Genomic DNA, 7,363 nt, shown 5'->3' on the forward strand with positions numbered 1-7,363 from the left:
TATCTAGGCACCAAGAGGAACCTACATATGAAATTTGAGAAAGATCCCTTCAATACTTTCTCAGAAATAGAGATAACAAACTTCAATTGTCAAAATCCAAGATGGCTGCCTGTCGGCCATGTTGTTTTCTGATCGGTCCCAAAATGCAATATGCATAACTAGGCACCAAGGGGAACCTACATATGAAATTTGAGAAAGATCCCTTCAATACTTTCTCAGAAATAGAGATAACAAACTTCAGTTGTCAAAATCCAAGATGGCTGCCTGTCGGCCATGTTGTTTTCCGATCGGTCCCAAAATGCAATATGCACAACTAGGCACCAAGGGGAACCTACATATGAAATTTGAGAAAGATCCCATCAGCACTTTCTCAGAAATAGCGATAACAAGAATTGTTTACGGACGGAGGGACGGAGGGACGGACGGACGGACGACGGACCACGGACGCAGGGCGATTTGAATAGCCCACCATCTGATGATGGTGGGCTAAAAACACAATATCTTTAGGCCGTGGATTAAAAACTACGAAATGTTCAAATAATTGTAAAGTTGATGAAACTTACTACAGAAATTCAAAGATAATTTTCTCAAACAGACATGTTGCTAGCTAAATACTTCAAATGTCTACGTAAAAATAAGTCGAGATCAAAATAACGAGCCCCTTATGTGGCCTCTCCGAGGTCATGCACAAAACGCCATCTATACAAAGGTCAGCTAAATCAGAATTGTAATAATGCTGCCATGGACACGTGGCTCATTGTCCACTATTAAAATGGTTACCGGATTGAGCACATTTCCGTGTTCCCCATATCCCACTCGAGGTGCACAAACATTCTGACCAAGATCCGACTGTCCTAAGTACTCTAGAAATGATGACAAAACCGCCTTTTGACCCGTTCCCATTCCGTAAGAATGAAATAATGCTACTGCGGACACTTGGTTCATTGTCCACCATTAACCTGAATGATTACCTTTCCGTTTTCCCAAAGAAGGCGGTCACCAGTTAGCAGTCACAGGATACATTTACAATGTATTGACTCAGCTCCTAACACTAAATGACGACTATATCCAATATTACTGGATTTATGACTCGTGAGTGATCTTGCACATGCATGAAAATAGTCTATTTGAACTTTAATAACTACAATATTTCCCTACAAATAGTTTTTATCAAAATGGGCTGACATCAAGTACACTGTCATATTGTACATCATTGCAGATATTATTCAACTTATAACAACGATTTCATAAGCAATACATTACACATATGAATTTGTATCTCATAGTTGAGGTACATCATCCAATAAATACTTACGATGGACGATACAACTGGAAACATATACATGGTAATTAAAGTATAATGTACTGTACAGTGGTCGAAAATCATAATGTGCCTATATTGCAATCATGGTGAGATTTAAGATTTGTTACTTGTAAAGAGCAAGTTTTAGTTTCTTAATCCTATGGAAAGATGAAAAGTTCCTCTAAATCAGTCAATGAAAGTTCCTTGTTCAAGTGGCAAATCCTGGTTGGAACGAATATTCATACCCAGCCTACACTGTTCTCAGACAGGGTATGAAATCGCGTGGCCATCATGCTGCTAATAGTGCAGTAAGCCCGCACAGTGAGCGTTTTATGTCCAAATTTTTTTTGAGAACATATATATCAATTATTAATATGATAATTAATATCAATTTCCTATTGCATCACTAATTTGTACAATGTCTGTTTTAGTCAGTCGTTTCGTGTAGTATTTTGTATTCTACGACATGGTTTTACAATGTCGGCATCATTTTAGCGCCTTGAAATCTTTGACATCTATTCATGTATTACAAAACATTTTAATGATCAAGATCGAAAAGAACAAAGATCATGCGCCTCTTAGCCTACATGATGCAACATGTTTGAGGTCAACGTTCGTATTAGTTAGGTTTGGAAAATACTTATGAACAAGAGGCCCATGGGGCCTGTATCGCTCACCTGGTTGGATTAGACCAAATGTCAAAATAATGTTCATATTCAATTTGTTTTATTTGTAAATCTCTAACAATGCTATATATGGTTATAGTGTGGGAAACCGAACTGCTTTAAAGATTAATGAAGTCCAGACTCTCTAAGGTCTGAAAGACCTCAAGAATTGTTTTTAGAATATGCATGCATTCATCACTTTATGACTAGTAGCGATTTAAAGGAATTACCTCGATTTCCTCTATTGGGCCCCACCCTTTTGGCCCCTCGGGGGTCAGAGTCACCAATTATGCCAAAATCTGTTCCCCTTCCCCCAAGGATGTTTCTGACCAAATTGGGTTCAAATCCATTCATAACTTTATGACTAGTAGCGATTTAAAGGAATTACCTCTATTTCCCCTATTGGGCCCCGCCCCTTTGGCCCCTCAGGGGTCAGAGTCACCACTTATGCAAAATCTGTTCCCCTTCCCCCAAGGATGTTTCTGACCAAATTGGGTTCAAATCCACCCTTTCCCCAAGGATGTTTCTGACCAAATTGGGTTCAAATCCATTCATAACTTTATGACTAGTAGCGATTTAAAGGAATTACCTCTATTTCCCCTATTGGGCCCCGCCCCTTTGGCCCCTCGGGGGGTCAGAGTCACCATTTATGCAAAATCTGTTCCCCTTTCCCCAAGGATGTTTCTGACCAAATTGGGTTCAAATCCATTCATAACTTTATGACTAGTAGCGATTTAAAGGAATTACCTCTATTTCCACTATTAGGCCCCGCCCCTTTGACCCCTTTGGGGTCAGAGCCACCATTTATGCAAAATCTGTTCCCCTTCCCCCAAGGATGTCTCTGACCAAATTGGGTTAAAATCCATTCATAACTTTATGACAAGTAGCGATTTAAAGGAATTGCCTCTATTTCCCCTATTGGGCCCGCCCTTTCCGCCCCTTTGGGGTCAGAACCACCATTTATGCAAATTCTGATCCCCTTCTTCCAAAGATGTTTCTGACCAAATTTGGTAAAAATCCAATAAGAACTTTTTTTGTCTAGTAGCAATTTGAAGCAAATGTTGACGGACGGACGGACGGACGCCGCGCCATGACATAAGCTCACCGAACCTTTGGTCCAGGTGAGCTAAAAATGTAAAAGTAGGTAAAAGAACAAAATTTTTACGCCATTCAAAATATTTGATTATTTTTAATTTACAATTTATTGTAATATGCTTTTGTCATACTAAAAGTATTTTTAATATTGGCATTCTATTAAAGTGTTGTTTTTTTCAATTCATTTGCATGTTCTCTCAATGCAGATTTGATTATAGTTATTATCTTAACTTATTTGATGACCGAGTCAGTTTGATTCTCAAATTTGCAGATGTATTTCATAAATTTGACGTTTATGGCAGAATAATTATGAACTTTCGTTTTAGGTCATTTTCCTTGGACCTTGATTAAGAGACCTGTCATATGCAACCTTTTTTTTTATCGGATGGTCACATGACAGGTTTGACAGTAGATCAAATCAAAACCAAATCACCGAACTTATTAAGTATTATGCATAAACAGGTTGGAGATCCACCAACTTCTATATAATACGCAAATCCGCCTAATATACCAGTTGAGGTATAGCCTTGTTACTGAAAATAGCCAAAATCACTTGAAAAATATTTTCATTCAGGATGCATATATTGACCAAGAAACATCACATAAATGCGAAAATAAGATTTATTTCAACGTTTGAAAATACCAAAAATTGATGCAATACTTCCGGTAGAGTAACATCAAGTTTCTCAAAAGTAGACAACACTTTCAGTAAACATTTTTTAGTGAAATATTATTTACCTTGTCGTTAACTGATCCTGATGTGCCGTTAAAATAATTTATTGTAATATTTACTGTTGAAGCAATATTGGCTATTTTAGTAATAAATCCAAACAAGAGGCCCATGGGGCCTGTATCGCTCACCTGGTTGGATTTGACCAAATGTCAAAATAATGTTCATGTTCAATTCGTTTTGTTTGTTAACCTCAAACAATGCTATATTTGGTTATAGCGTGGGTATCCCAACTGCTTTAAAGAAATAATGAAGTCCAGACTCTCTGAGTTTACAACATGCATTTATAACTAGTAGTGATTTAAAGGAATTACCTCTATTTCCAATATGGGGCCCCACCCCTTTTGCCCCTCGGGGGTGCAGAGTCACCATTTATGCAAAATCTGTTCCCCTTCCTCAAAGAATGTTTCTTATTAAATTGGGTTCAAATCCATTCATAAAATTATGACTAGTAGCGATTTAAAGATATTACCTCTGTTTCCCAATTAGGCCCCGCCCCTTTGGTCATTTGGGAGTCAGAGTCATCATTTATGCAAAATCTGTTCCCCTTCCCCCAAGAATGTTTCTGACCAAATTGGGTTGAAATCCATTCATAACTTTATGACTAGTAGCGATTTGAAGGAATTACCACTATTTCCCCATTAGGCCCGCCCCTTTGGCCCCTTGGGGGTCAGAGTAACCATTTATCCAAAATCTGTTCCCCTTCCCTGGAGGATGTTTCTGACTAAATTGGGTTCAAATCCATTCATAACTTTATGACAAGTAGCGATTTTAAGGAATTGCCTCAATTTCCCCTATTGGGCCCCGCCCCTCAGGCCCCTTGGGGGTCAGAGTCACCATTTATGCAAAATCTGTTCCCCTTACCCCAAGAATGTTTCTGACCAAATTGGGTTCAAATCCATTCATAACTTTAGACTAGTAGCGATTTTAAGGAATTACTTCTATTTCCCCTATTGGGACCCGCCCCTTTGGCTCCTAGGGGGTCAGAGTCACCATTTATGCAAAATCTGTTCCCCTTCACATAAGAATGTTTCTGACCAATTTGGGTTTAAATCTATTCATAACTTGATGACAAGTAGCGATTTAAAGGAATTGCCTCAATTTCCCCTATTCGGCCCCGCCCCTCAGGCCCCTTGGGGGTCAGAGTCACCATTTATGCAAAATCTGTTCCCCTTCCCCCAAGAATGTTTCTGACCAAATTGGGTTGAAATCCATTCATAACTTTATGACTAGTAGCGATTTGAAGGAATTACCTCTATTTCCCCAATAGGCCCCGCCCCTTTGGCCCCTTGGGGGTCAGAGTAACCATTTATGCAAAATCTGTTCCCCTTCCCTGAAGGATGTTTCTGACCAAATTCAGGGATCACCATGGCTTCAGATTTTACTATGGAGGAACCTGCGGGGACATTTTCCCAGCGCGCCGCAAGACCATTATTAATTAATTAAAGGGAGATAATTTGTTTACATGAGTTATGTCCCTTTTCATTTTTAGGAAGATGATTTATTGAACAGTAGTTATATTTATATCCCCTTAGAAATTGTTTTGAGAAATAATGATAAACTATTTTAATCATGGTAATATGAATTTATTTATTCAATATGTAAGAAAAATGAATACAGCATTTACCAATCTCTGACTCATCCATATTTGTACATCCTTAAATTAATACATTGCTCATTCTTCATTCTCTTTACCAACTCAGACTTTCTCAAACTCATGGTCTCTCTCTATCTCTCTGTAAGATTACCAATTAAATGTTACTTATACACTTCCAAAGCTCAAGTTTCTTAAAATAATAAGCACTATGATATCACACGAAACACAATAACAATATGTAATGTCACAGCACTAATATAATATGATTTCACAATTGTCAGTCATTTTCACACACAAATTGTCCATTTTCTTACAGCCCAACTTCACACTTCATTGTCCTCAGGATCAAACAATGTGGTGATGGTGATATTTCTTTTTCTGATCTGTGTCCATAGGTCTGCTGTCCTGTTTACAAAACATGCCTACAAATCAAATGAAACATTCAAAGTTAATAAAAATAAATTAATGAAATGTTTAAACATGAAACTTTCACTCTAGGTAAATACTTGGACCTAATCACTGAAAATATTGAAAAAGAATCAATTTTAATTTTTGGTTTTATGATTAAACAAAGTCAGTATATAAGTCACTAATGTGAAATTTGGAAATAATACATTTTTTTATCAAATATCAACTATTAAGTTTGTTTACATTAAATATGTACAGGCCTATAAATCAGTCATATACAAACTAGCCAATAACATTTAAAAAAAAAATAATTTAAAAATTATATTTTTTATTATGACATGTAAGAGATTTATATTATACAAAATACATTTTAGTAACCATTTGACACCTAAATAACTTACCTTCATCTTCGTGGTACTTTAGCCATAAATATTTCTTCATTCAGTCGGTAAAAATGACGATCTGTGTTTTGACTTTGTCGGTGAACAGACCGGGCTAAGCCTTCTGTCGTTTCGGCGAATTCTCGAAAAAATGATTCAATAGACTGCTGCTTTAGTTGTCGCTTCATGATTACAGAATGAAATTATAATCATCGGTCTTTTTGTTCTACAGTTCATGTTACTTTCGTTTTGCAAACTCCTCATTTCTTCACAAACGCAACATCCATGTCACGTGTGTTATAAAGTAATCGGGGTCATATATGCGTTTGACTTTAATTGTCGAAGCCATTGAAGCCTTTATTCGACACAGATCGACCGCTGTCAAAACACAAACACGCGGTTCGTGGCCTGATCAATTAAGCCATCAATTAATATTGGTATGATTGATATAATTACATCGGTTAATTCGTCGGGGTATTGGACGTCCAGGTCATTGAATGAAGTGTCAAAAGTCGCCCTGGCGTGTGAACAGGTAATTAACTGGCCTCAAGCTCTTACCTTTGCAGTCATTAAAACACTACACAGTCGGCGGTATCTGGGGCTCACCACGGGATTAACAGAGTTTTGAATACGAAGATCGGCGGGGCAGATTTTTTTTTACTATGGCGCTACATGATTTTACTATGGCGGGTAGACATTTTACTATGGCGCTGCTCCATAGTAAAACAGCCCGTGGTGATCACTGAAATTGGGTTCAAATCCATTCATAACTTTATGACAAGTAGCGATTTTAAGGAATTGCCTCAATTTCCCCTATTGGGCCCCGCCCCTCAGGCCCCTTGGGGGGTCAGAGTCACCATTTATGCAAAATCTGTTCCCCTTCCCCCAAGAATGTTTCTGATTAAATTGGGTTGAAATCCATTCATAACTTTATGACTAGTAGCGATTTGAAGGAATTACCTCTATTTCCCCATTAGGCCCCGCCCCTTTGGCCCCTTGGGGGTCAGAGTCATCATTTATGCAAAATCTGTTCCCCTTCCCCCAAGAATGTTTCTGACCAAATTGGATTAAAATCCATTCATAACTTTATGACTAGTAGCGATTTAAAGGAATTACCTCAATTTCCCATAATGGGCCCCGCCCCTCAGGCCCCTTGGGGGTCAGAGTCACCATTTATGCAAAATC

General features: G+C 38.0%; 1 long non-coding RNA gene across 1 annotated transcript; it reads right to left on the reverse strand.

The window, feature by feature from the left end:
* Positions 1 to 5,700: 5,700 nt before the first annotated feature.
* LOC117318590 lies at positions 5,701 to 6,731 on the reverse strand. The gene is made up of 2 exons (XR_004530412.1): positions 6,200 to 6,731; positions 5,701 to 5,812 (listed from the first exon to the last, which is right to left on the reverse strand). It is a non-coding gene; the product is annotated as an uncharacterized LOC117318590 (long non-coding RNA).
* Between the last annotated feature and the right edge of the window lie 632 nt (positions 6,732 to 7,363).

The sequence above is a fragment of the Pecten maximus genome, unplaced genomic scaffold (assembly GCF_902652985.1).
Source record: "Pecten maximus unplaced genomic scaffold, xPecMax1.1, whole genome shotgun sequence".
NCBI classification, from domain to species: domain Eukaryota; kingdom Metazoa; phylum Mollusca; class Bivalvia; order Pectinida; family Pectinidae; genus Pecten; species Pecten maximus.